The 27,397-nt window shown below is 45.0% G+C and overlaps 1 protein-coding gene, 1 non-coding gene and 1 pseudogene across 2 annotated transcripts in view; 1 reads left to right on the top strand and 2 right to left on the bottom strand.

Annotated features, from left to right (window-relative positions):
* LOC126108168 (voltage-gated potassium channel subunit beta-2-like) overlaps positions 1-27,397 on the bottom strand; it is a 666,110-nt gene that overhangs the window by 332,653 nt on the left and 306,060 nt on the right. The gene's annotated exons all lie outside the window — the stretch shown is intronic.
* Positions 1,373-1,447, top strand: Trnas-uga (transfer RNA serine (anticodon UGA)). Its single transcript has one exon. It is a non-coding gene; the product is annotated as a tRNA-Ser (tRNA).
* On the bottom strand, positions 26,664-26,781 carry LOC126109026 (5S ribosomal RNA; annotated as a pseudogene).

The raw sequence follows: 27,397 nt of genomic DNA on the forward strand, positions 1-27,397 counted from the left end.
TTGTACTATTTATCGAGTAATCGAATTCCAACGGATTTCTTTTGGAACTCGTGTGGGTCACCTCACACTTTTCGTTATTTAGCGTCAACTGCCACCTACCACACCATACAGCAATCTTTTCTAAATCGCTTTGCAACTGATACTGGTCTTCGGATGACCTTACTAGACGGTAAATTACAGCAACATCTGCGAACAACCCAAGAGAACTGCTCAGATTGTCACCCAGGTCATTTATACAGATCAGGAACAGCAGAGGTCGCAGGAAGCTTCCCTGGGGAACACCTGATATCACTTCAGTTTTACTCGACGATTTGCCGTCTATTACTACGAGCTGCGACCTTCCTGACAGGAAATCACGAATCCAGTCGCACAACTGTGACGATACCCCGTAGGCCCGCAGCTTGATTAGAAGTCCCTTGTGAGGAACCGTGTCAAAAGCTTTCCCGAAATCTAGAAATACGCAATCAACTTGAGATCCCCTGTCGATAGCGGCCATTACTTCGTGCGAATAAAGAGCTAGCTGCGTTGCACAAGAACGATGTTTCCTGAAACCGTGCTGATTACGTATCAATAGATCGTTCCAAAAAAAAAAAAAAATGGTTCAAATGGCTCTGAGCACTATGGGACTTAACATCTATGGTCATCAGTCCCCTAGAACTTAGAACTACTTAAACCTAACTAACCTAAGGACAGCACACAACACCCAGCCATCACGAGGCAGAGAAAATCCCTGACCCCGCCGGGAATCGAACCCGGGAACCCGGGCGTGGGAAGCGAGAACGCTACCGCACGACCACGAGATGCTGATCGTTCCCCTCGAGGTGATTCATTATGTTTGTATACAGTATATGCTCCAAAACCCTACTGCAAACCGACGTCAATGATATAGGTCTGTAGTTCCATGGATTACTCCTACTTCTTTCTCGACTTCAGTCGACGGACTACAAAAAAAAGTGACTCTGAGCACTATGGGACTCAACATCTGAGGTCATCAGTCCCCTAGAACTTAGAACTACTAAAACATAAATAAGGACATCACACACATCCATGCCCGAGACAGGATTCGACCCTGCGACCGTAGCGGTCGCGCGGTTCCAGACTGTAGCGCCTAGAACCGCTCGGTCACAACGGCCGGCCGACGGACTACAGCGTGATGATGTTGCATCCTAAAGTCTATATAGAAACGAAAGATACGGTGGAAGAATGTTCGAAGAAACAGTACCAATCAAAGAACAAGAAAATTCTCGAATGAGATTTTCACTCTGTAGCGGAGTGTGCGCTGATATGAAACTTCCTCGCAGATTAAAACTGTAGGTAGGAGACGAGACGAGATACTGGCAGAAGTAAAGCTGTGGGGACGGGGCCTGAGTCGTGCTTGGGTAGCTCAGTTGGTAGAGCACTGGCCCGTGAAAGGCAGAGGTCCCGAGTTCGAGTCTCGGTCCGGCACACAGTTTTAACCTGCCAGGAAGTTTCAAGAAAATTCTCGCCGTTGAGGTCACGCTGCAATATGAACCACAAAACCTCCCAAAATGAACGGAGAAAAATATGACTCACAAAGGACAGGACAGATTAGGCTGGAGGGCTGTCGAAGTGATGGTTCTCGTACTCGTTTGCAACGATGGAAGAACTCCAGCCACAAAATACAAGGCCCGCATCTCGTGCTCGTGCGGTAGCGTTCTCGCTTCCCACGCCCGGGTTCCCGGGTTCGATTCCCGGCGGGGTCAGGGATTTTCTCTGCCTCGTGATGGCTGGGTGTTGTGTGCTGTCCTTAGGTTAGTAAGGTTTAAGTAGTTCTAAGTTCTAGGGGACTGATGACCATAGATGTTAAGTCCCATAGTGCTCAGAGCCACAAAATACAAGTCTTTCAAACACTAGGACGGCAGAAGGCGGTCCTCTAACTACTATACTCTAATACTATCTTCTCCTCTCTCTGTCCTGTAGACGAGAAACGCCAACTCCCAGCCACAAGGGCGGAGTTCAGATAACGTCCCGGTCGGGGCACACATTTTCAGCTGTCCCCGTTGACGTATGTCAACGTCTGTAAGCGGCTAAGGGTTGTCATTTCATTGTAATTTCATTCTAATATTATAGATTTGTCCTTACAGCGTATCAACACAACGAATTTGTATTGACTGTTATACAATCCCACTGGTACATTCGAAAATGCGATACGTCTCTTTAGTTGTTTATGCATTAAAATTTCACAAACGCTTTTAATTGCCTCTTACTAATTAATAAAATTTGGATACAGACAAATGATGTGATAATTGGACAGGGGGGGGGGAAAATTAGAACAGCTTTTCCGAAGAAAAAAAAACATATAAATGTGCAATAAATGGTTGAAATGGCTCTGTGCACTATGGAACTTAATATCTGAGGTCATCAGTCCCCTAGAACTTAGAACTACTTAAACCTAACTATCCTAAGGACATCAGACACATCCATGCCCGAGGCAGGATTCGAACCTGCGACCGTAGCTGCAGAGCGATTCCGGACAGAAGAGCCTAGAACCGCTCGGCCACAGCGACCGGCAAAATGAGCAGTATTTTGAACATTTATTCGCTTTCGTTACTTTCAGAGGTTATGCAGTGCACCCATACTAGCAGCAATGTTAACTACGGCACTGCGTCTCTCACATTAGTGTTAACTCCAAATAAATTTCCCGGCTTCGCGGTGCGTTTCTCCTTACGGGGACGCCGCCTGGGCACTTTACCTCGCTGTTTACTTGTTACCGTGGGGACGGGCGCAAAGTTGCCCGGCAGAAATGGGGTCGGGCGTCCCACGCCTCTGCAGAAGAGCTTACGGCTGCAAATGGAAAAAAAAGCAAAAAAAAAAGAGATAAAAAGAAAACGGACAAACACGGCACTTCGTTTCCAGGTCCGGGCAGCGATCGATGACCCAGTTTTCGGCCAGACGAGATTGGTGTGGGACAAACAACGGGCAGGTACGAGAAGCAACAGAACTGTTGTTTCTGTCTCTTCCACTGTACGTAGGTGTCTCCCGCAGTGTCACCAAATACTGCTGTTGCCTTTTCTGTCCACACTGCGAGAGAAAATTTTTTCAAATTTCATTACTGTAATGTACTTACGATAATTTGTGTCCTAACATATTTCTGCGAATATGTTTCTTTCTGTAGAAGAGACGCGGAGAAAGCATTTGCCTCAGTACCACCCAACGTTTATTAACAGAATTACCACTACATGGGGCAGCAAACGATATTTCTGACTGAACTGAGAATTTCTTGTCAAGCAGATTCAAATGGTTCAAATGGCTCTGAGCACTAAGGGACTTAACATCTGAGGTCATCAGTCCCCCTAGAACTTAGAACTACTTAAACCTAACTAACCTAAGGATATCACACACATCCATGTCCGAGGCAGGATTCGAACCTGCGACCGTAGCGCCTAGGACTGCTCCGGCATTCCGGCTGGCTGTCAAGGAGGACACAGCACGTTATGTAGAGTCATCGGCATATACGGCGTGATTCACGAATATATACAAATATTTTAATATGGTATTCTAGAGTTAAAACTAAAGAAAAACACATAAACATAGGTCCGCAAATTTTTAGTTACGGAGTTATGGCTAATGAAATATTTTGCCTGAAATTTAGCTACTTCGCTAATATGAAACCATCACAAAGCTGTACGAGATTAAAGTAAAGCACGATTTCCATTTATTTTGTTGCTATTTGTCTGGTGAATCTAATGGAACATGTCGCAGACGTGTATCTGCACTGGTTTCCCAGAACAAGACACTCAGAACAAAATTTAAAAAAAAAATGGAGGCATTACTTTTGAGCACGCCAACGTATTAGGGTGTAAAATTAAAAAAAAGCTGCACAAATATTCCGTCATCGTGGTAAGACTACAAAGTCGTATACACATCGAAAAAATTTTGCGTCGACACGGTTCCGAGAGTTCCAGAACGTGTACAGAAAGTTGGAATAGAGATTAACATAAACATCATTTTCGCCCGTTTTATCGCTCATGGAAACCACACATTGTACACTCCTGGAAATTGAAATAAGAACACCGTGAATTCATTGTCCCAGGAAGGGGAAACTTTATTGAGACATTCCTGGGGTCAGATACATCACATGATCACACTGACAGAACCACCGGCACATAGACACAGGCAACAGAGCATGCACAATGTCGGCACTAGTACAGTGTATATCCACCTTTCGCAGCAATGCAGGCTGCTATTCTCCCATGGAGACGATCGTAGAGATGCTGGATGTAGTCCTGTGGAACGGCTTGCCATGCCATTTCCACCTGGCGCCTCAGTTGGACCAGCGTTCGTGCTGGACGTGCGGACCGCGTGAGACGACGCTTCATCCAGTCCCAAACATGCTCAATGGGGGACAGATCGGGAGATCTTGCTGGCCAGGGTAGTTGACTTACACCTTCTAGAGCACGTTGGGTGGCACGGGATACATGCGGACGTGCATTGTCCTGTTGGAACAGCAAGTTCACTTGCCGGTCTAGGAATGGTAGAACGATGGGTTCGATGACGGTTTGGATGTACCGTGCACTATTCAGTGTCCCCTCGACGATCACCAGTGGTGTACGGCCAGTGTAGGAGATCGCTCCCCACACCATGATGTCGGGTGTTGGCCCTGTGTGCCTCGGTCGTATGCAGTCCTGATTGTGGCGCTCACCTGCACGGCGCCAAACACCCATACGACCATCATTGGCACCGAGGCAGAAGCGACTCTCATCGCTGAAGACGACACGTCTCCATTCGTCCCTCCATTCACGCCTGTCGCGACACCACTGGAGGCGGGCTGCACGATGTTGGGGCGTGAGCGGAAGACGGCCTAACGGTGTGCGGGACCGTAGCCCAGCTTTATGGAGACGTTTGCGAATGGTCCTCGCCGATACCCCAGGAGCAACGGTGTCCCTAATTTGCTGGGAAGTGGCGGTGCGGTCCCCTACGGCACTGCGTAGGATCCTACGGTCTTGGCGTGCATCCGTGCGTCGCTGCGGTCCGGTCCCAGGTCGACGGGCACGTGCACCTTCCGCCGACCACTGGCGACAACATCGATGTACTGTGGAGACCTCACGCCCCACGTGTTGAGCAATTCGGCGGTACGTCCACCCGGCCTCCCGCATGCCCACTATACGCCCTCGCTCAAAGTCCGTCAACTGCACGTACGGTTCACGTCCACGCTGTCGCGGCATGCTACCAGTGTTAAAGACTGCGATGGAGCTCCGTATGCCACGGCAAACTGGCTGACACTGACGGCGGCGGTGCACAAATGGTGCGCAGCTAGCGCCATTCGACGGCCAACACCGCGGTTCCTGGTGTGTCCGCTGTGCCGTGCGTGTGATCATTGCTTGTACAGCCCTCTCGCAGTGTCCGGAGCAAGTATGGTGGGTCTGACACACCGGTGTCAATGTGTTCTTTTTTCCATTTCCAGGAGTGTATGTTGTACCACCATACAGTGAGACCTTCAGAGGTGGTGGTCCAGACTGCTGTACACACCGGTACCTCTAATACCCAGTAGCACGTCCTCTTGCATTGATGCATGCCTTTATCCATCGTGGCATACTATCCACAAGTTCATCAAGGCACTGTTGGTCCAGATTGTCCCACTCCTCAACGGAGAATCGGCGTAGATTCCTCAGAGTGGTTGGCGGGTCACGTCGTCCATAAACAGCCCTTTTCAATCTATCCCAGGCATGTTCGATAGCGTTCGTGTCTGGAGAACATGCTGACCACTCTAGTAGAGCAATGTCGTTATCCTGAAGGAAGTCATTCACAAGATGTGGACGATGGGGGCACGAATTGTCGTCCACGAAGACGAATGCCTCTTCAGTATACTGCCGATATGGTTGCACTATCGGTCGGATGATGGCATTCACGTATCGTACAGCCGTTACGGCCCCTCCCACGACCACTAGCGGCGTAAGTTGGCCCCACATAATGCCACCCCAAAACAGCAGGGAACCTCCACCTTGCTGCACTCGCTGGACAGTGTATCTAAGGCATTCACCCTGATTGGGTTGCCCCCAAAACACGTCTCCGACGATAGTCTGGTTGAAGGCAGTTGTGACGCTCATCGGTGAAGAGAACGTGATGCCAATCTTGAGCGGTCCATTCGGCATGTTTTTGAGTCAATCTGTACCGCGCTGCACGGTGTCGTGGTTGAAAAGATGGACCTCGCCATTGAGTCGAGAGTGAAGTTGCGCATCGTGCAGCCTATTGCGCACTGTTTGAGTCGTAACACGACGTCCTGTGGCTACACGAAAAGCATTATTCAACATGGTGGCGTTGCTGTCATGGTTCCTCCGAGCCATAATCCGTAGGTATCGGTCACCCACTGCAGTAGTAGCCCTCGGGCGGCCTGAGCGAGGCATGTCATCGACAGTTCCTGTCCCTCTGTATCTCCTCCGTCCGAACAACATCGCTTCGGTTCACTCTGAGACGCCTGGACACTTCCCTTGTTGAGAGCCCTTCCTGGCACAAAGTAACAATGCGGACGCGATCGAACCGCGGTATTGACCGTCTAGGCACGGTTGAACTGCAGACAACACGAGCCGTGTACCTGCTTCCTGGCGGAATGACTGGAACTGATCGGCTGTCGGATCCCCTCCGTCTAACAGGCGCTGCTCATGCATGGTTGTTTACATGTTTGGGCGGGTTTAGTGACATCTCTGAACAGTCGAAGGGACTGTAACTGTGATACAATATCCACAGTCAACGTCTATCTTCAGGAGTTCTGGGAACCGGAGTGATGCAACACTTTTTTTCCGTGTGTGTATAATGGAATCATACTTTCAGCAACAACTACAAAACATAATGGTACGTTGATAATTTTTAGTTTTGGATCGCCCAACTACAACTGAGTGAAACAGAATTTTCCTGCCATACGCATTCCGTCTCTGTTCTTTGCTAGGCGTTTTCAGTGGTAGGTTCCGTGGTTGATCTTCTACATGTCGTGTTTTTGTTCCGTTTTAGCGCTACAGATCAAACTTTATTAATAATTATATTACAGGGTTACATCACCAGTTAGAGTTACATTCTCAGCAAGTACACCAAGTCCTTTCATCCATACATGTATTTTTTCATCATTACTAACTTTACGACAGGAGCGGGTATACAATGTAAAAGGCATATTACTATATACAGGGCTATTACAAATGATTGAAGCTATTTCATAAATTCACTGTAGCTCCATTCATTGACATATGGTCACCACACACTACAGATACGTAGAAAAACTCATAAACTTCTGTTCGGCTGAAGCCGCACTTCAGGTTTCTGCCGCCAGAGCGCTCGAGAGCGCAGTGAGACAAAATGGCGACAGGAGCCGAGAAAGCGTATGTCGTGCTCGAAATGCACTCACATCAGTCAGTCATAACAGTGCAACGACACTTCAGGACGAAGTTCAACAAAGATCCACCAACTGCTAACTCAATTCGTCGATGGTATGCGCAGTTTAAAGATTCTGGATGCCTCTGTAAGGGGAAATCGACGGGTCGGCCTGCAGTGAGCGAAGAAACGGTTGAACGCGTGCGGGCAAGTTTCACGCGTAGCCCGCCGAAGTCGACGAATAAAGCAAGCAGGGAGCTAAACGTACCACAGCCGACGGTTTGGAAAATCTTCAGGAAAAGGCTAAAGCAGAAGCCTTACCGTTTACAATTGCTACAAGCCCTGACACCCGATGACAAAGTCAAACGCCTTGAATTTTCGGCGTGGTTGCAACAGCTCATGGAAGAGGATGCGTTCAGTGCGAAACTTGTTTTCAGTGATGAAGCAACGTTTTTTCTTAATGGTGAAGTGAACAGACACAATGTGCGTATCTGGGCGGTAGAGAATCCTTTTGCATTCGTGCATCAAATTCGCAATTCACCAAAAGTTAACGTGTTTTGTGCAATCTCACGGTTTAAAGTTTACGGTCCCTTTTTCTTCTGCGAAAAAAACGTTACAGGACACGTGTACCTGGACATGCTGGAAAATTGGCTCATGCCACAACTGGAGACCGACAGCGCCGACTTCATCTTTCAACAGTATGGTGCTCCACCGCACTTCCATCGTGATGTTCGGCATTTCTTAAACAGGAGATTGGAAAACCGATGGATCGGTCGTGGTGGAGATCATGATCAGCAATTCATGTCATGGCCTCCACGCTCTCCCGACTTAAACCCCTGCGATTTCTTTCTGTGGGGTTATGTGAAAGATTCAGTGTTTAAACCACCTCTACCAAGAAACGTGCCACAGCTGCGAGCTCGCATCAACGATGCTTTCGAACTCATTGATGGGGACATGCTGCGCCGAGTGTGGGAAGAACTTGATTATCGGCTCGATGTCTGCCGAATCACTAAAGGGGCACATATCGAACATTTGTGAATGCATAAAAAAACTTTTTGAGTTTTTGTATGTGTGTGCAAAGCATTGTGAAAATATCTCAAATAATAAAGTTATTGTAGAGCTGTGAAATCGCTTCAATCATTTGTAATAACCCTGTACATAACTAGGTCTAGACTGGGACTTAGCATCTACTCCACAATGCCAGGTCTTGTAAGCGATGACATTTCGGTCGGCGAATGATTCAAGTCCAGGTAGCGACGCATTCTCACATCGGACGATAGCTACAGTAAACCATCCACCTCCGGAACTCCCTGTACCAGCATCAAGACTGAAACTAACTCGACATCCACGGAAAAATATGGATCCATTTAATATAACACTGTGTACGGTTCCACACTTCACAGCACTAGGACACACAGGATGCATCAAAACAAGTGTTGAGTTCCTAGTGCTGTGAAGTGTGGAAAACATAAACCCCAATGGCTGTAGCATAGCGTCAAAACAAGTGTTCAGTTTCTAGTGCTGTGAGCGGTGGAAAGTAAAATCCACAGTGACACTTATAAGAAGAAAAACTGCGCCAAAAATGGAGCAAAAACACAACATGTAGAACATCACCCACGGAACCTGCCACTAGAGATACCTTGCAAAGAATAAAAGCGAAATGCGTACGGCAGGGAAATTGTTTTCATTCAGTTGGAGTTAGACAGTTGAAAAGAAAAAAATATCAACAAACCGTTACATTACACGCAAATGAGGACGACAGAACTACAAATGATGAAGATGTGAACCTCTAAAACAGTTTGTATCACACGTCAGTTTGAACACTACCTCTGAAACCACTAGTGTCAGAATCCTCGAAGAACTCTAATGGGGAGATGGTACACCTGTCACTTTTTGTCACATAAAAGTTGTTCCTTTTATCTTCTCTAAAACCTCTAAAATGTTGTATAGGAATTTCTTTTACAACCTGTAACTATTTTGTGAAAGACGGCAACCCTCTCTCCCACCTCGTGGAAGAAACGATTGTGTGTGGAATCACAGAAAGGTCTAACTCCTGGATAGACCATAGTGATACTAATTTAATTTATTCAGTTCAAGAGAAGCATGGGGGGGGGGGGGGGGTGGCGGTTAGTGTTTAACGTCCCGTCGACAACGAGGTCATTAGAGACGGAGCGCAAGCTCGGGTTAGGGAAGGATGGGGAAGGAAATCGGCCGTGCCCTTTCAAAGGAACCATCCCGGCATTTGCCTGAAACGATTTAGGGAAATCACGGAAAACCTAAATCAGGATGGCCGGAGACGGGATTGAACCGTCGTCCTCCCGAATGCGAGTCCAGTGTGCTAACCACTGCGCCACCTCGCTCGGTCACAAGAGAAGCATGCTTCCTCCTTTATTAGATATGAGATACATACACAGAGGTGATAAAAATCATATCATACTGATATGCACCCATACATGTGTGGTGTGCGTACTGTAAGACCTTCGGTACACACACCATCGGCCGGCCAGAGTGGCCGAGCGGTTAAGGGCGCTACAGTCTGGAACCGCACGACCGCTACGGTCGCAGGTTCGAATCCTGCCTCGGGCATGGATGTGTGTGATGTCCTTAGGTTAGTTAGGTTTAAGTAGTTCTAAGTTCTAGGGGACTGATGACCTCAGCAGTTGAGTCCCATAGTGCTCAGAGCCATTTGAACACACCATCAGATTATTTGACTTGTCACTCTAACGAAGTAGGCGAGTGTCAGCTATATGTCTCGTGGTCTTATCGTGGCGTGTTTATCTTCTGCCGCCAGGTCAGACGATAGAAATGCCACTTGCACGCTCAGAGTAGCACATTGATGGTGACCAACTTTAAACAGAACTTGATTAATTTTCACACACATTTATTAAAATAATAAATAACATAGACATTACGTAACTTGGTTCTGGATGCTGTTTACAATTGACAATCTGGAGTTCCTTTGGTCTTGGTATGTTAATCTCATTCTCACATATCTCTGATTCTTGACAAAGTGGCTATACATTTCTCTTCATGGCTATGTACAGGAATATGATAACCTTATTAGTTGCAGACTAATGCTGACTGACAGATTGGAGGTCTGTACACTCATTATAATACCTCGTGCGTTAATGTATCACTGTGCGAGTGTGATCCGCAAGGAGAAAAGGTTCTACGTTAGCAACAATCTCATTGGCTGCGTAACATATTAATACGCGGATCGGCGGAAGCAGAATTTGGTCCGTCTCTATGGCAGCGCCATCTCGTAGTGCGGAGACGGACGAGCGCTGCGCCTGCGCTGTTGTGCTTAGCGGGGCGCGCTCTAGTGGCAAAGTTGTGTACGTGCTGACTATGCGGAACTATGTACACAACAACATGTGGCTGTAGTATCGCGAACACAAGGTATAAAAGGGCAGTCCATTGGCGAAGATGTCATTGGTACTCACAGGTGATTCATATTACAAGGTTTCCTACATGATCACAGCCACACGACGAGAATTAACGGGCTTTAAAGGCGGAATGGGAGGTGGAGCTAGACACATCGGACATTCCATTTCGAAAATCGTTAGGAAATCCCATATTCCGAGAGTCACACTGTCAAGATTGTGCTGAGGATACCAAATTACAGGCATTTCCTCTCACCGTGGACAGTGCAGTGGCCGACGGCCTTCACTTAATGACCGAGAGCAGCGGCAATTGTATAGAGTTGTCAGTGCTAACAGACAAGCAACCCTGCGTGAAATAACCGCGGAAATCAAGGTCGGACGTATGACGAGCCTGCTGGAGTACTGCAGCGAAATTTGGCATTAATGGGCTGTGGCAGAGAAGATGGTACTGTTATTGAAGATCCAGGGAATATAAAGGATCTCTGGAAAGAACATTTTAAGAAACTGTTAAACGCTGAGGAGCAGGTACACGAGTAAACAACAAATAATGGAGAAATTGGGAGAAGTTGTGAAGCAGAATTAGGACAAATTACACGTGAAGAAATGGAAATAGCTGTGAAGAGGATGAATGGGGGAAAAGCCCCAGGACCTGATGAAGCATCAGTGGACATGATAAGAGCAACAGGTCCAGTGGGAATGCAGTGGCTGTATAGAGTACTGTCATGTATGTGGAGAAATAGTACAATACCTGATGACTGGAGAAGAGGAGACATTGTTCCCATCTTCAAAAAAGGCAATAAAAGACTTCGTAAAAGCTGCAGAGGAATAACCCTTACAGCCAAGATTTTTGAAAGAATTTTACTAAATCGAATAAATGAAAAGACAGAAAAGGAGCTGAGTGAAGAATAGCATGGGTTTACGAAAGGAAGAAGCGCAATCGACCTGATATTTTCTATCTGTCAACTGATGGAAAAAAGTTGGGAGAATAACAAAAGTGTGATAATGGTTTTTATAGACATAGAAAAGGCATATGACTCAGTTAACAGGGAAAGACTCTGGGAAGAAATGAAGAATATATATGTAGAAGATGGATACATTAATGTAATAAAGACAATGTACAAAGGGCACAATTGTAAAATTAGAGCACCATTGGGAAACTCTGAATACTTTGAAATAAGACAAGGACTTAAACAAGAAAGTATTCTATCTCCTGCACTTTTTAATGTTGTGATGCAGGTAATGAATAGGGCAGTTAAAGATAAAGACAAAAAGATGATTTTTGCAAATGATATGGTAATACGGTGCGATAAAGAGGTAGATGTACAGTTACAAATTGATGCGTGGAAAGAAATAATGTAAAGATATGCATCAAAAATAAGTAAAGATAAGAGAGAAGTAATGGTATTTGGTAGAGACAAAGGGATCAACAGGAATATTACTTTGAATGGAAAACTCCTCAAAGTGGTAGACAGTTTCACTTATTGAGGGAGTGAAATATCTAGTGATGGAAGAATAACCAACGAAATTAATAGGAGGTTACAGAAGGGAGGCAATTTCTATCGAACAATAAAACACCTGGTTTGGAATAAGGAAGTTTCAGAAAAAGAAAAACTCCTTTTGTATAAGAGTTATTACTTCCCTATTATCACCCATGGAGGAGAAACATGGACAATGACAGAAAGGGACTAGAGCAGACTGCAAGCAGGGGAAATGAATTTTCTCAGAGCAGTTAAGGAAAAACAAGATGGACAGAGTAAGGAACGTGAATATCAGAAAGGACCTTAAAAAAAAGTATGAGAGACGAAATTGAAAAGGAGATATTAAGATGGTATGGGCATGTTAAGAGGATGTGTGGGCAGAAACTCCCCAAAATTATGGAAGAACTAAACATGGATGGATAAAGAACTAGAGGGCTCCCAAGAACACGGTGGAAAATGCAGTGGACGACCATCAACCTCACGTAAGGATGTCAACTTGGCCAGCGTGCGTCAACTTGTACGATCTGATCGAAGGTTATCTGTGAAAATGATTCCAGAAGAACTGAACATCAATCGAGAAACGGTTCGTCTAATAATAACTGAAGATCTTGGTCTGAGAAAGATTTGTGCAAAAATGGTCCCCAAAAATCTCACACAACAACAGTTAAAAACACGGAAAAATGTGGCAGCCGATCTGTTAGAGCAAACGGAAATCAATCCAGAAATGTTGAGCCGTGTTATCACCGGTGATGAAACTTGGTTTTTCCAGTACGATCCAGAGACAAAACGCCATAGTTCGCAATGGTGCTCAAAGGGATCAATCAGCCAGACCAAAAAGAGCTCACACGTCAAAGTCAAAAGTGAAATGCGTGCTTGTGTGCTTCTTCGATTCCAAGGGAATTGTTCATAAAGAGTGGGTGCCTGCTGGACAAACAGTTAACCAATATTGCGACAAAGAAATTTGAGAAAGACTTCGTAAAAGAGTTCTTCGTGTCCGTGCCAACATTGCTGATAGTTGGATTCTGCATCACGATAATGCACCATCCCGTACTGCTCTGTCAGTACAGAAATTTTTAACCTCAAAACAAATTTCAGGACTACCACAGCCACCTTATTCACCAGATATCGCTCCGTGCGACTTTTTTCTATTTCCAAGAATCAAAACGGCGGTCAAGGGACACCATTTTCAAACAACACAGGATGTCCAAAAAGCAGTGACGCGGGTGTTGGCGGATATTACAGAAGATGAGTTCGAGAAATGTTACTATCAATGGGAGAAGCGCTGGAAAAAGTGTGTGCAATCAGAAGGGAACTATTAAAACTGTGTGCCCGACCGAGACTCGAACTCGGGACCTTTGCCTTTCGCGGGCAAGTGCTCTACCATCTGAGCTACCGCAGCATGACTCACGCCCCGTCCTCACAGCTTTGCTTCTGCCAGTACCTCGTCTCCTACCTTCCAAACTTTACAGAAGCTCTTCTGCGAGCCTTGCAGAACTAGCACTCCTGAAAGAAAGGATACTGCGGAGACATAACTTAGCCACAGCCTGGGGGATGTTTCCAGAATGAGATTTTCACTCTGCAGCGGAGTGTGCGCTGATATGAAACTTCCTGGCAGATTAAAACTGTGTGCCCGACCGAGACTCGAACTCGGGACCTTTGCCTTTCGCGGGCAAGTGGTCTACCAGGAAGTTTCATATCAGCGCACACTCCGCTGCAGAGTGAAAATCTCATTCTAGAAGGGAATTACTTTGAAGGAGGCAACACTAAACTTGACAAAAGCGGTAAGCAACATTTTTTTTTTGACATCGGTCTCATTAGTTTATTGTAGCACCTTGTATGTTTTGAACAGAATAAAGTTCGGCCAGTGATCAGTTCACACTTCCTTCCGCAACATGCTTGAAGAAGCTTGGTGTGATTAAACAGCTACCAACACATCAATAGTAGTGGATCAGATTTCGAAACATTTAACTCGGATCAGTCCCTTTCTCCTTCTCACGAATTCACTGATATCCGTAGGTAAATTGTAACCTCTCTTTATTAAATACAGGATTATTCGTAAGCAGCTCTCAGGTTTCAGAAGGCAACTGTCCTGAAACTACAAGACATACAGAAAAGTGATCCTTATTTATTTAATCTGATATGATTGGGGCCCTCAGGCCCTGCCTTACATCAGACCACCGGTTCACACATCTGCGCCTTTTTACATCATAGTTACATAAGAGATAACAATGAATTTAATATGACAAATAGTATTAAAATGACATGAGCATCTCTAGAGAAATGTGAATAAATAATACTGACTAAAAGCTAAAAAAGTCCATGCAGTCCTTCTACTACTGCTGCTTCCAATAATGATGATCACAATAATAATAACGTCGTGCAAATCTCGTGTGGCTAGAGCCTCCTGTCGGCTAGACAGTTCGCCGGGTGCAGGTCTTTCGATTTGACGCCACTTCGTCGACTTGCGCGGCGATGGGGATGTAATGATGATGATTAGGACAACACAACACCCAGTCCCTGAGCGGAGAAAATCTGCGATCCAGCCGGGAATCCAACCCGGGCCCTTAGGATTGACAGTATGTCGCGCTGACCACTCAGCTACTTTGTTTTTTTAATAAATGTTTTTATAAAAAAAAATGTTACACATTCCATATACATACTAAGTTCATGTACTAACCATGGACACTTGTTGCACATGAAGTTACTTAAACAAAAACAGTTTCATCATTTCAGTTATGCTCATGTTAAAGAAAGACAACAGAAGATTGTGTTGCTCCCCGAATTACCAGAAGGAATTAAGTCAGGGGCGGGCAGGAATCCTGCACGTGTGCGGTGCACTTGCACGCGTGCAGTTAACAGGTGTTCCGGGTGCACACAGGGGCAAGCTGGCCACCCGCTTATCTCACATCCCCACCATACCTTCTAATGAAATGGCTCTGAGCACTATGGGACGTAACATCTTAGGTCATCAGTCCCCTAGAACTTAGAACTACTTAAACCTAACTAACCTAAGTACATCACACAACAACCAGCCATCACGAGGCAGAGAAAATCCCTGACCCCGCCGGGAATCGAACCCGGGAACCCGGGCGTGGGAAGCGACAACGCTACCGCACGACCACGAGATGCGGGCACCATACCTTCTGTCCGCTCTCTCCTCTGTAACGCGTTTTGTTTCCTAGCTTGCTTTGTTGAGTGAATGAATAAGGTTAGTAGGAGTGCTTGAAAGAAATCATGGTTTGAAACATTATCTACGATACGTTTTTATTTAATTATCACAGGTGGAGTTTACAATACGTTTAATATCTGGAACAAAATTTCTACATAGAGACAAACGCAAACAGTTACGTAATTTTTCATTACTGATGTTTGCTCTTAACCGAGGCTTATTAATTTTCATAACAGAAAAAAATCTCTCACAAAAGTATGTCGAACCCAACACTGACTTTCTTCATGGCTTCACGATGGAGACGAGGAAAGTCGTGATAAAGATCTATTACACGTCTTGCCAAAAGGAACTTGTCTCTCAGACGAGAATTACACTGTAGATCTATTAATTCCATTTGCAAACTGAGATGAATATCATCTACAGAAACCAGATTCTCTCGAGAACTATTCAAAACCTTGGGATAAATAAGATATATCCCCAAATCGCTTGCGAAATTCCTCTTTTATTGCACTAAGAACGGCAACATACTGAAATTTATTATAATGGCGTTCAATATTAAACTTCCGCTCACCAGCGAGAATACTGTCACATATTATACATTTCCAATTTTCACGTTTTTCCAGAGAGAACAAATGATTCTCCCATCCCCTTTTAAAAGATAGCAAATCTCCAATTCTCCGTTTCCTTGATTCACTCTGCATTTTCCGGTTCTTGAAATACAACGTTCACTACGCAGTGGTCGCTTCGCTTCAACGTCCGCAGCTTAGCCTGGCACTACACTGCCGCAACCTGCCGGCTGTCGCCACAGCCCCGGTCGACGCCTGCACGCGAGCAGCACACGTGCAGCGCTGTGTGCTCATGAGCCGCGTGCAGCATTTGCCCGCCCCTGAATTAAGTTAAACATCAATAAAAGCTTTTTTTAAAGACATTCAAACTTCAACATGAAGAAATAAAATCTGCACTTTCAATTACATGAGCTCCAATCTTTACAGAAGCATAAATAGTTGAGAATTGCGGAAAGGAGATATATAATAAAGTTAACTAGCCTTCCAACTACACTTTCTGGACATTAATTGAATGTTAAGTATCTGAAGTCATCAGGGCTGTACAGGGTGTTACAAAAAGGTACGGCCAAACTTTCAGGAAACATTCCTTACACACAAATAAAGAAAAGATGTTATGTGGACATGTGTCCGGAAACGCTTAATTCCCATGTTAGAGCTCATTTTAGTTTCGTTCTTCTGCCTACGCTCAATGGAGCACGTTATCATGATTTCATACGGGATACTCCACCTGTGCTACTAGAACATGTGCCTTTACAAGTACGACACAACATGTGGTTCATGCGCGATGGAGCTCCTGCACATTTCAGTCGAAGTGTTCGTATGCTTCTCAACAACAGATTCGGTGACCGACGGATTGGTAGAGGCGAACCAATTCCATGGCCTCCACGCTCTCCTGACCTCAACCCTCTTGACTTTCATTTATGGGGGAATTTGAAAGTTCTTGTCTACGCAACCCCGGTACCAAATGTAGAGACTCTTCGTGCTCGTATTGTGGACGGCTGTGATACAATACGCCATTCTCCAGGGCTGCATCAGCGCATCAGGGATTCCGTGCGACGTAGGGTGGATGCACGTATCCTCGATAACGGAGGACATTTTGAACATTTCCTGTAACAAAGTGTTTGAAGTCACGCTGGTACGTTCTGTTGCTGTGTGTTTCCATTCCATGATTAACGTGATTTGAAGAGAAGTAATAAAATGAGCTCTAACATGGAAAGTAAGCGTTTCCGGACACATGTCCACATAACATATTTTCTTTCTTTGTGTGTGATGAATGTTTCCTGAAAGTTTCGCCGCACCTTTTTGTAACACCGTGTGTAATAAGTCTTTCACTGCCAATCTGACTTACACATCACAGTGCAAAAATGAACAGGGCAATGTGCCAGCCATTAAATATTACATTATCAGAGATGATGATGATGATGATGATGTTTGGTTTGTGGGGCGCTCAACTGCGTGGTTATCAGCGCCCGTACAATTACCCAATCTTTGCTCAGTCCAATTTCGCCACTTTCCTGGATGATGATGAAATGATGAGGACAACACAAACACCCAGTCATCTCGAGGCAGGTGAAAATCCCTGACCCCGCCGGGAATCGAACCCGGGACCCCGTGCTCGGGAAGCGAGAACGCTACCGCGAGACCACGAGCGGCGGACACATTATCAGAGAGAATCTTATGGTTTTGACCAATCGATAACGACCTTTCCATAAAAACTCTCTATTTCCAGATTTCTAATATAAGTCAATAATGCGCCTTTAATGTTTTGTGTTTTGACACTATTAGACACACAATCTCACTGTCACGTAAATCTACTGGGGGCAGACAATAATAATAATGACAGTGGAATATAAAAAAAGAATATATAAATGAACAAAATATATATTTTCTGATATACTGAGTTTTGGGAACGGTAAATTTAGGGGGATTGCACCACCTAAGAACACTGGGAAATGAGTAAGATCTGGTTGGAAAGAAGGAGCTAATGGGTTAATGAGAGCATACAGGGCCAATGACAGTTATTGCTGTTGCTACAGTAGATATGTCACTATGTGCCTTTTCAAACTGGAGATGTTACTTATTTCTCGAATACAATTTATTTATTTATTTATTTATTGTTCCGTGGGACTAAATTACGGAGAAGTCTCCATGGTCATGGAACGAGTCAAATACCGGAAATTATAACACGATATTAGAAACACATAAAATGAAATATAAAAAAAACATATTCAGGTGACAAGTCGTAAATTTAAATAAAGAAAATCAACAATGTAACACTGGAATTTGCTTAATTTTTTAGCTCTTCCAGGAGCTCCTCGACAGAATAGAAGGAGTGAGCCATGAAGAAACTCTTCAGTTTAGACTTAAAAGTGTTTGGGGTACTGCTAAGATTTTTGAGTTCTTGTGGTAGCTTATTGAAAATGGATGCAGCAAAATACTGCACTCCTTTCTGCACAAGAGTCAAGAAAGTGCATTCCACATGCAGATTTGATTTCTGCCTAGTATTAACTGAGTGAAAGCTGCTAACTCTTGGGAATAAGCTAATATTGCTAACAACAAACGACATTAAAGGAAATATATACTGTGAGGGCAATGTCAGAATTCCCAGACTATTGAATAGGGGTCGACAAGAGGTTCTCGAACTTACACCACATATAGCTCGAACAGCCAGTTTTTGAGCCAAAAATACCCTTTTTGAATCAGAAGAATTACCCCAAAAAATAATACAATATGACATAAGCGTATGAAAATATGCGAAGTAGACTACTTTTCGTGTTGAAGTGTCACTTATTTCAGATACTGATCTAATGGTAAATAAAGCAGCATTTAGTTTCTGAACAAGATCCTGGACATGGGCTTTCCACAACAGCTTACTATCTACCCGAACGCCTAGGAACTTGAACTGTTCCGTCTCGCTTATAATATGCCTATTCTGTTTGATCAAAATATCGGTTCTTGTTCAATTGTGAGTTAGAAACCTAAAAACTGAGTCTTACTGTGATTTAGCATCAAATTATTTTCCACAAGCCATGAACTTATTTCATGAACTACATTATTTGATACTGTTTCAATATTACACACAAGATCCTTCACTACCAAGCTGGTGTCATCAGCAAACAGAAATATTTTTGAATCACCTGTAATACTAGAAGGCATATCATTTATATAAATAAGAAACAGCAGTGGCCCCAGCACCGACCCTTGGGGAACGCCACACTTAACAGTGCCCCATTGGGACTGAACATCACTACCACTCTTAATATTGCGGAGAATTACCTTCTGCTTTCTGTTCTTAAAGTAAGAGGCGAACCAATTGTAACCAGTGAGAAAAGTTACTTCAGAGTCAGGTTCCTGCTACTGAGTACGAGACAGTGGCTGAATGATGAAGTAGAGATAGAAAGGAATTTGCTCTGAAGGGACCAGTTGTTTCTGCAATGTTGTTCAGACAAGAGCGTTAAGAAAGTTATTCGCAACTGTGAAATATTTCTGACATTAGCTGCATTAGGTGTGAAGGTTTTATCTATTGGCGACACGTGGATATTTTTGCCCAACCAGGCCTTGAACCCAGGATTCCCACTCCACCTTTCCAAGCCCACTTCCTGGACCGACCCGGATTTCACATGTCATATTGTCTATGACAACATCAGTTGTGACTTTACTCGGATTCCCATGACAAGGTTTCAAGGAGACAAACATAGGCAACACTAGTATCACGATAGTCATTTGACCTGTCCAGGCTTGCAGTGCTTATTTTTAACAATTTCTGAAAAAACAGATATTCGTGGAGACCCCACAGCTGCATTAAATTTATTAAATGTATTCGCAATTGCAGAATCTTTCTGACATTTACCTTCCTTAGATATGAATATACGAGGTGCATTCAAGTTCTAAGGCCTCCGATTTTTTTTCTCCGGACTGGAATGAGATAGAAACATGCGCATTGTTTTAAAATGAGGCCGCATTCATTGTCAATACATCCCAGAGACGGCAGCACCGTACGGCAGATGGAATTTTACCGCCAGCGCAGAGAATGAGAACTGTTTTAAATACTTAAAATGACGACATTTTCCTTACTTGAGCAGTGTGCAATCATTCGTTTTCTGAATTTGCGTGGTGTGAAACCAATTGAAATTCATCGACAGTTGAATGAGACATGTGGTGACGGAGTTATGGATGTGTCGAAAGTGCGTTCGTGGGTGCGATAGTTTAATGAAGGCAGAACATCATGTGACAACAAACCGAAAAAACCTCGGGCTCGCACAAGCCGGTCTGACGACACGATCGAGAAAGTGGAGATAATTGTTTTGGGGGATCGGCGAATGACTGTTGAACAGATCGCCTCCAGAGTAGGCATTTCTGTGGGTTCTGTGCACACAATCCTGCATCACGACCTGAAAATGCGAAAAGTGTCATCCAGGTGGGTGCCACGAATGCTGACGGACGACCACACGGCTGCCCGTGTGGCACGTTGCCGAGCAATGTTGACGCGCAACGACAGCACGAATGGGACTTTCTTTTCGTCGGTTGTGACAATGGATGAGACGTGGATGACATTTTTCAATCCAGAAACAAATCGCCAGTCAGCTCAATGGAAGCCCACAGATTCATCGCTACCAAAAAAATTTCGGGTAACCGCCAGTAATGAAAAAATGATGGTGTCCATGTTCTGGGACAGCGAGGGCGTAATCCTTACCCATTGCGTTCCAAAGGGCACTACGGTAACAGGTGCATCCTACGAAAATGTTTTGAAGAACAAATTCCTTCCTGCACTGCAACAAAAACGTCCGGGAAGGGCTGCACGTGTGCTGTTTCACCGAGACAACGCACCCGCACATCGAGCTAACGTTACGCAACAGTTTCTTCGTGATAACAACTTTGAAGTGATTCCTCATGCTCCCTACTCACCTGACCTGGCTCCTAGTGACTTTTGGCTTTTTCCAACAATGAAAGACACTCTCCGTGGCCGCACATTCACCAGCCGTGCTGCTATTGCCTCAGCGATTTTCCAGTGGTCAAAACAGACTCCTAAAGAAGCCTTCGCCGCTGCCATGGAATCATGGCGTCAGCGTTGTGAAAAATGTGTACGTCTGCAGGGCGATTACGTCGAGAAGTAACGCCAGTTTCATCGATTTCGGTTGAGTAGTTAATTAGAAAAAAAAAATCGGAGGCCTTAAAACTTGAATGCACCTTGTAGTTAGCACACTGGACTTGCATTCGCGAGGACGACATTTCAAACCCACGTCTGGCCATCCAGATTTGGTTTTATGCAATTTCCCTAAATCGCTGGGATGGTTCCTTTGAAAGGATAAGGCTGGTTTCCTTCCCATCCTTGACACAATACGAGCTTGTGCTACATCTCTGATGACCTCGTTGGGGATGGGACGTTAAACCCAACTTTACTTTCCCTATTTACATCACTCTGCCAACACTGGGCTAGCTTTGGGATCCTGTGTCTGTAGAAATCACGTGGATGTGAGTGGAAGAACTAATCGAGCCTTGATCATTGCGCATTGTCATCCTGGAAGGAAGTTCGTTGAAGGCTGCTTGATACAGACCGGAAAACGTGAAAATCTGAGTATGCAAGAGCAAGTGAATAGGGTGGGTGCGGAATTTCTTCCCAACATAACTCCTATGGAATGGGGGCGGGTGCTATCTTGAAGTAGCATCACTCTATTCAGTCTTCCTCGTCGTTGTTTAAATGTCAGCAGTGATGGTTACACCTCGGGGAAGCAATTCGTAGTACACATCACCATTGCTGTTCGACCAGATGCATAACATTATCTTATATAGATGTCTGCAGGTCTTTGCATAGGTAGTTGGGGGCCTGTCCCTTTTTTCTTTATGTTAGCATAAAGACACTATCTCTCATCACCAGTAACGATACAGAATAGGAATCGCTAGTGTTGTTCAAGAGCCAATTGATGACCAGCAATGAGAGATACACATATGAAGGGCTTATTTCAATAGTGGTACAAGTACATTTTCGCTCATTGTGAGATACAGAGTCCTATAGTCAAATGAGAGCGGAAAAATCTGCAGTTGAGATACCAGAAATATTCAAGCATATGCCTTCTTGCTAGAAATGAACATTTCTGTTACTTTGGATCATTACAAGGTGCATTCAAATTCTAAGGCCTCCGATTTTTTTTCAAATTAACTACTCACCCGAAATCGATGAAACTGGCGTTACATCTCGACGTAATCGCCCTGCAGACGTACACATTTTTCACGACGCTGACGCCATGATTCCATGGCAGCGGCGAAGGCTTCTTTAGGAGTCTGTTTTGACCACTGGAAAATCGCTGAGGCAATAGCAGCACGGCTGGTGAATGTGCGGCCACGGAGAGTGTATTTCATTGTTGGAAAAAGCCAAAAGTCACTAGGAGCCAGGTCAGGTGAGTAGGGAGCATGAGGAATCACTTCAGAGTTGTTATCACGAAGAAACTGTTGCGTAACGTTAGCTCGATGTGCGGGTGCGTTGTCTCGGTGAAACAGCACACGCGCAGCCCTTCCCGGACGTTTTTGTTGCAGTGCAGGAAGGAATTTGTTCTTCAAAACATTTTCGTAGGATGCACCTGTTACCGTAGTGCCCTTTAGAACGCAATGGGTAAGGATTACGCCCTCGCTGCCCCAGAACATGGACACCATCATTTTTTCAGCACTGGCGGTTACCCGAAATTTTTTTGGTGGCGGTGAATCTGTGTGCTTCCATTGAGCTGACTGGTGCTTTGTTTCTGGATTGAAAAATGGCATCCATGTCTCATCCATTGTCACAACGGACGAAAAGAAAGTCCCATTCGTGCTGTCATTGGGCGTCAACATTGCTTGCCAACATGCCACACGGGCAGCCATGTGGTCACCCGTCAGCATTCGTGGCACCCACCTGGATGACACTTTTCGCATTTTCAGGTCGTCATGCAGGATTGTGTGCACAGAACCCACAGAAATGCCAACTCTGGAGGCGATCCCCCAAAACAATTTTCACCACCTTCTCGATCATGTCGTCAGACTGGCTTGTGGGAACCCGAGGTTGTTTCGGTTTGTTGTCACACGATGTTCTGCCTTCATTAAACTGTCGCACCCACGAACGCACTTTCGACACATGCATAACTCCATCACCACATGTCTCCTTCAACTGTCGATGAATTTCAGTTCGTTTCACACCACGAAAATTCAGAAAACGCATGATTACACACTGTTCAAGTAAGGAAAACGTCGCCATTTTAAGTATTTAAAACAGTTCTCATTCTCGCCACTGGCGGTAAAATTCCATCTGCTGTACAGTGCTGCCATCTTTGGGACGTATTGACAATGAATGCGGCCTCATTTTAAAACAATGCGCATGTTTCTATCTCATTCCAGTCCGGAGAAAAAAAATCGGAGGCCTTAGAACTGGAATGCACCTTGTGATTTCAGCAGCATTGTAGGCAGAAACGTGGAGGTGATTGACTTGTACTACTATTGAAATAAGCCCCTCATATGGCCACCTGCTGAGTTTTGTGATTTTGACACACAGCATGAGGTATCCACACACCTGTTTTATGAACATTCCCCATTGCATGCGAAATATGCATGATGATGGAATGACCATAGTTCATCACATTTGCTACGTGCTTGTGTGGCCGAACAGTTCTAGGCGCTTCAGTCTGGAACCATGTGACAGCTACGGTCGCAGGTTCGAATCCTGCCTCGGGCATGGATGTATGTGTGATGTCCTTAGGTTAATTAGGTTTAAGTAGTTCTAAGTTCTAGGGAACTGATGACCTCAGATGTTGTCAAGGCCCATAGTGCTCAGAGCCATTTGAACCACAGTTGTTCTCAAGTACACTGAAGTGGATAATTGTGGATTGATGCTCTTAAACGATCTTCATCAAACCGCAAAGCTCTTTCTCAAGGGGGTTGCCATTAATGTTGAAACGATCCTCCTCCCCATACATGGCACAAATGTTTCTGGCTGTCTCTGCTGCTTTCACCTCTATTGAAACTGAACTCCAACAAAGGATATGTTGGAAATGTTCACATTTCTCCATTTGGCACTCCATTTCTAGCATCCACAGCTCTACTCACTATCTCCAATGACAATATGGCCATATGTAAATTCAGATAGCAACATTGAACTACAATTAAGAAACGACAATCGATAAATAAGCTCATAGCAACCGGAATATCAACACGCAAAACACAAACACTACAAACTTATGGATCAACCTAATATTACAGATTTGCTCCTATAGCACATAAAAACAATAAATTTGATTGGACTGTAATGTAATTCCATTGTTACATTCAAAAGTCGATACATTTCTTTAGTTGTTTATACATTAAAATTTGACAGGTGCTTACGAGCAGCAGGACAAAACTGGTGACACGTCATTGACGTGTAATGAAAACAGTATAGGGCCTAATACCGAACCCTGGGGGACGCCGGATACTACCCTCCACCATTGTGACTTCATGGTGCCAGATATGACGCACAGCTGGTGAGCAAAACCATTACACAGCACTTGCGAAACCTTTGGCTGCCTAGTTTGCCAAGTAAAATGTTAAAGTCGACAGTGCAAAAGGCTTTGCTGAATTCCAAGAGGCGTACGAAAGTCACCTCTTGTCCATAACGGTACATGGAAGGGTCAGGTCATCTCTTACCGTTCAGGAAATAGAGCAACTCGCCCAGTTTCGATTTTTAATAAGTAAGACTGACATAGTTGCGGGGCATAGCACTAGGGCACAGGTGTATCAGAAGGTGTAGACAAATCATCCACTCCATATTCCCACAATGAATTAATTCACGCCTGTGGATAGACAACCCAACAGACAGACTTCCTAAGACAATTTGTGTCAACAAATTTAATAAATTGTATGCACGTACTTGCGTTTGCCACCTCATAAACAGAGCCTATACTGAACACTTGCAATGTGAGTCAAAAACGTGGAGATCTATCCATTAATATGTATCTGTTTTCCAAATGTCTCGTAATTTACTCACAGCCACCTCCAGAAACCCTGGAGGTACTTGGTGTAGTGAACCATACTACGACGCACCGATAACAGCTCTACAATGAGATGACAAAAGTCATGGATAGCAATTTACAAATAAACACAAATCAAGGTAGCATCACGTACACAATGTGCATTGAGGAGCTGTCATTTGTACTGAGGTGATTCACGTGAAGAGGTTTCTGATGTGATTATGGTTTCTCCCCCCACCCCCACCCCCACCCGCCAACACCCCAGAGGAATTAACACACTTACAACATGAAGTGGAGGTTGGACCTAGATGGATCGGACATTCCACTTTGTAAATCGTGAGGGAAATCTATATTGCAAGATCGACAGTGACAAGAGTGTGCCGAAAATACCAGACCTCATGGATCATGGCAATTGAATCTCAATGTAGAGAAGTGTAATGTGCTGCGAGTACATAGAAAGAAAGATGCCTTATCATTTAGCTACAATATACCAGGTCAGCAACTGGAAGCAGTTAATTCCATAGCCGGCCGTGGTGGTCGAGCGGTTCTAGGCGCTACAGTCTGGAACTGGGCGACCGCTACGGTCGCAGGTTCGAATCCTGTCTCGGGCATGGATGTGTGTGATGTACTTAGGTTGGTTAGGTTTAAGTAGTTCTAAGTTCTAGGGGACTGATGACCTCAGAAGTTAAGTCCCATATTGCTCAGAGCCATTTGAACCATTTGAGTTAATTCCATAAATTATCTGGGAGTACACATTAGGAGTGATTTAAAATGGAATGATCATATAAAGTTGATCGTCGGCAAAGCAGATGCCAGACTGAGGTTGATTGGAAGAATCCTAAGGAAATGCAATCCGAAAACAAAGGAAGTAGGTTACAGTACGCTTGTTCGCCCACTGCTTGAATACTGCTCAGCAGTGTGCGATCCGTACCAGATAGGGTTGATAGACGATATAGAGAAGATCCAACGGAGAGCAGCACGCTTCGTTACAGGATCATTTAGTAATCGCGAAAGCGTTACGGAGATGATAGATAAACTCCAGTGGAAGACTCTGCAGGAGAGACGCTCAGTAGCTCGGTACGGGCTTTTGTCAAAGTTTCGAGAACATACCTTCACTGAGGAGTTAAGCAGTATATTGCTCCCTCCTACGTATATCTCGCGAAGAGACCATGAGGATAAAATCAGAGAGATTAGAGCCCACACAGAGGCATACCGACAATCCTTCTTTCCACGAACAATACGAGACTGGAACAGAAGGGAGAACCGATAGAGGTACTCAAGGTACCCTCCGCTACACACCGTGAGGTGGCTTGCGGAGTATGGATGTAGACGTAGATGTAGAACCTCCGCCAGGACCAGCCACACAGTCCATGACTGCAGCGCCTTAGTCTGCTCGGCTAATCCTGCGCAGCCCCTAAAAGCTAACTAACATATAGACACCACACACATCCATGCCTGAGGCAGGATTCGAACCTGCAGCCACAGCAGCCACGTGGTTCCAGACTGAAGCGCTGGAACTGCTCGGTCACATGGCTGGCCAAAATTAGGGGTTATCCCATGACTTTTAAAAAAACTCCTCCTGAACAGGCTATGAAGGCCCAAGGGTATCGACCGGCCGCCGTGTCATCCTAAGCCCACAGGCGTCACTGGATGGGGATATGGAGGGGCACGTGGTCAGCACACCGCTCTCCCGGCCATATGTCAGTTTCCGAGACCGGAGCCACTACTTCTCAGTCGAGTAGCTCCTCAGTTTGCCTCACAAGGGCTGAGTCCACCCCGCTTGCCAACAGCGCTCGGCAGACTGGATGGTCACCCATCCAAGTGCTAGCCCAGCCCGACAGCGCTTAACTTCGGTGGTCTGACGGCAACCGGTGTTACCACTGCGGCAAGGCCGTTGGCATCCCGTGACTCTTCACACCCATAAAAATCCTTATCCACTGCAATCTAGTGATTAGTTGCAAATCAAAGAGTGCTTCGTGCTAAAACGTTTTAACCAATCTGTGATACTCACCGGTAAATTGTGGGCACAGGGAAGGCGTCCTCGTCCTCATTGTTGTTGTTGGTGTCATTGTTGTTGGCGTTGCTGTTGCCAAGGCTACAAAGAACAATGGACGACATGGTCCCCTGGTTATCCCCCACACCAATATTGGTCACACTCCAAACGACTTACAAAACGCGTTGAAAGGCAAAGGTGAAAGACTTTGTGGTAGCGCCGAGCTCGCCCTTGACAGCGAGGTATCAACGAATCTGCTCGGCCACAGTACGTGTGTGTAGGAGCTAACAATTAAAAGCTACACGGCGTCTGTGAAGGCAGACATTCGCTATTGCTATGGTACCGTATAATACAAGAATATCACCGCATTAAAACGTCCCGCTTGTGTTCGGAACTGTAGCAACGAACGGGAAAGCCATAACGTTAATATTTGAGCGATAGTACGTTTGTTTATTTAACTGTACAAAAATTTTTTACTTTACAAAGTGAATCTCTCTTCGTAAGCCTGGCCTGGAAATATAG

The sequence above is a fragment of the Schistocerca cancellata genome, chromosome 11 (genome assembly GCF_023864275.1).
Source record: "Schistocerca cancellata isolate TAMUIC-IGC-003103 chromosome 11, iqSchCanc2.1, whole genome shotgun sequence".
Classification (NCBI taxonomy): Eukaryota; Metazoa; Arthropoda; class Insecta; order Orthoptera; family Acrididae; genus Schistocerca; species Schistocerca cancellata.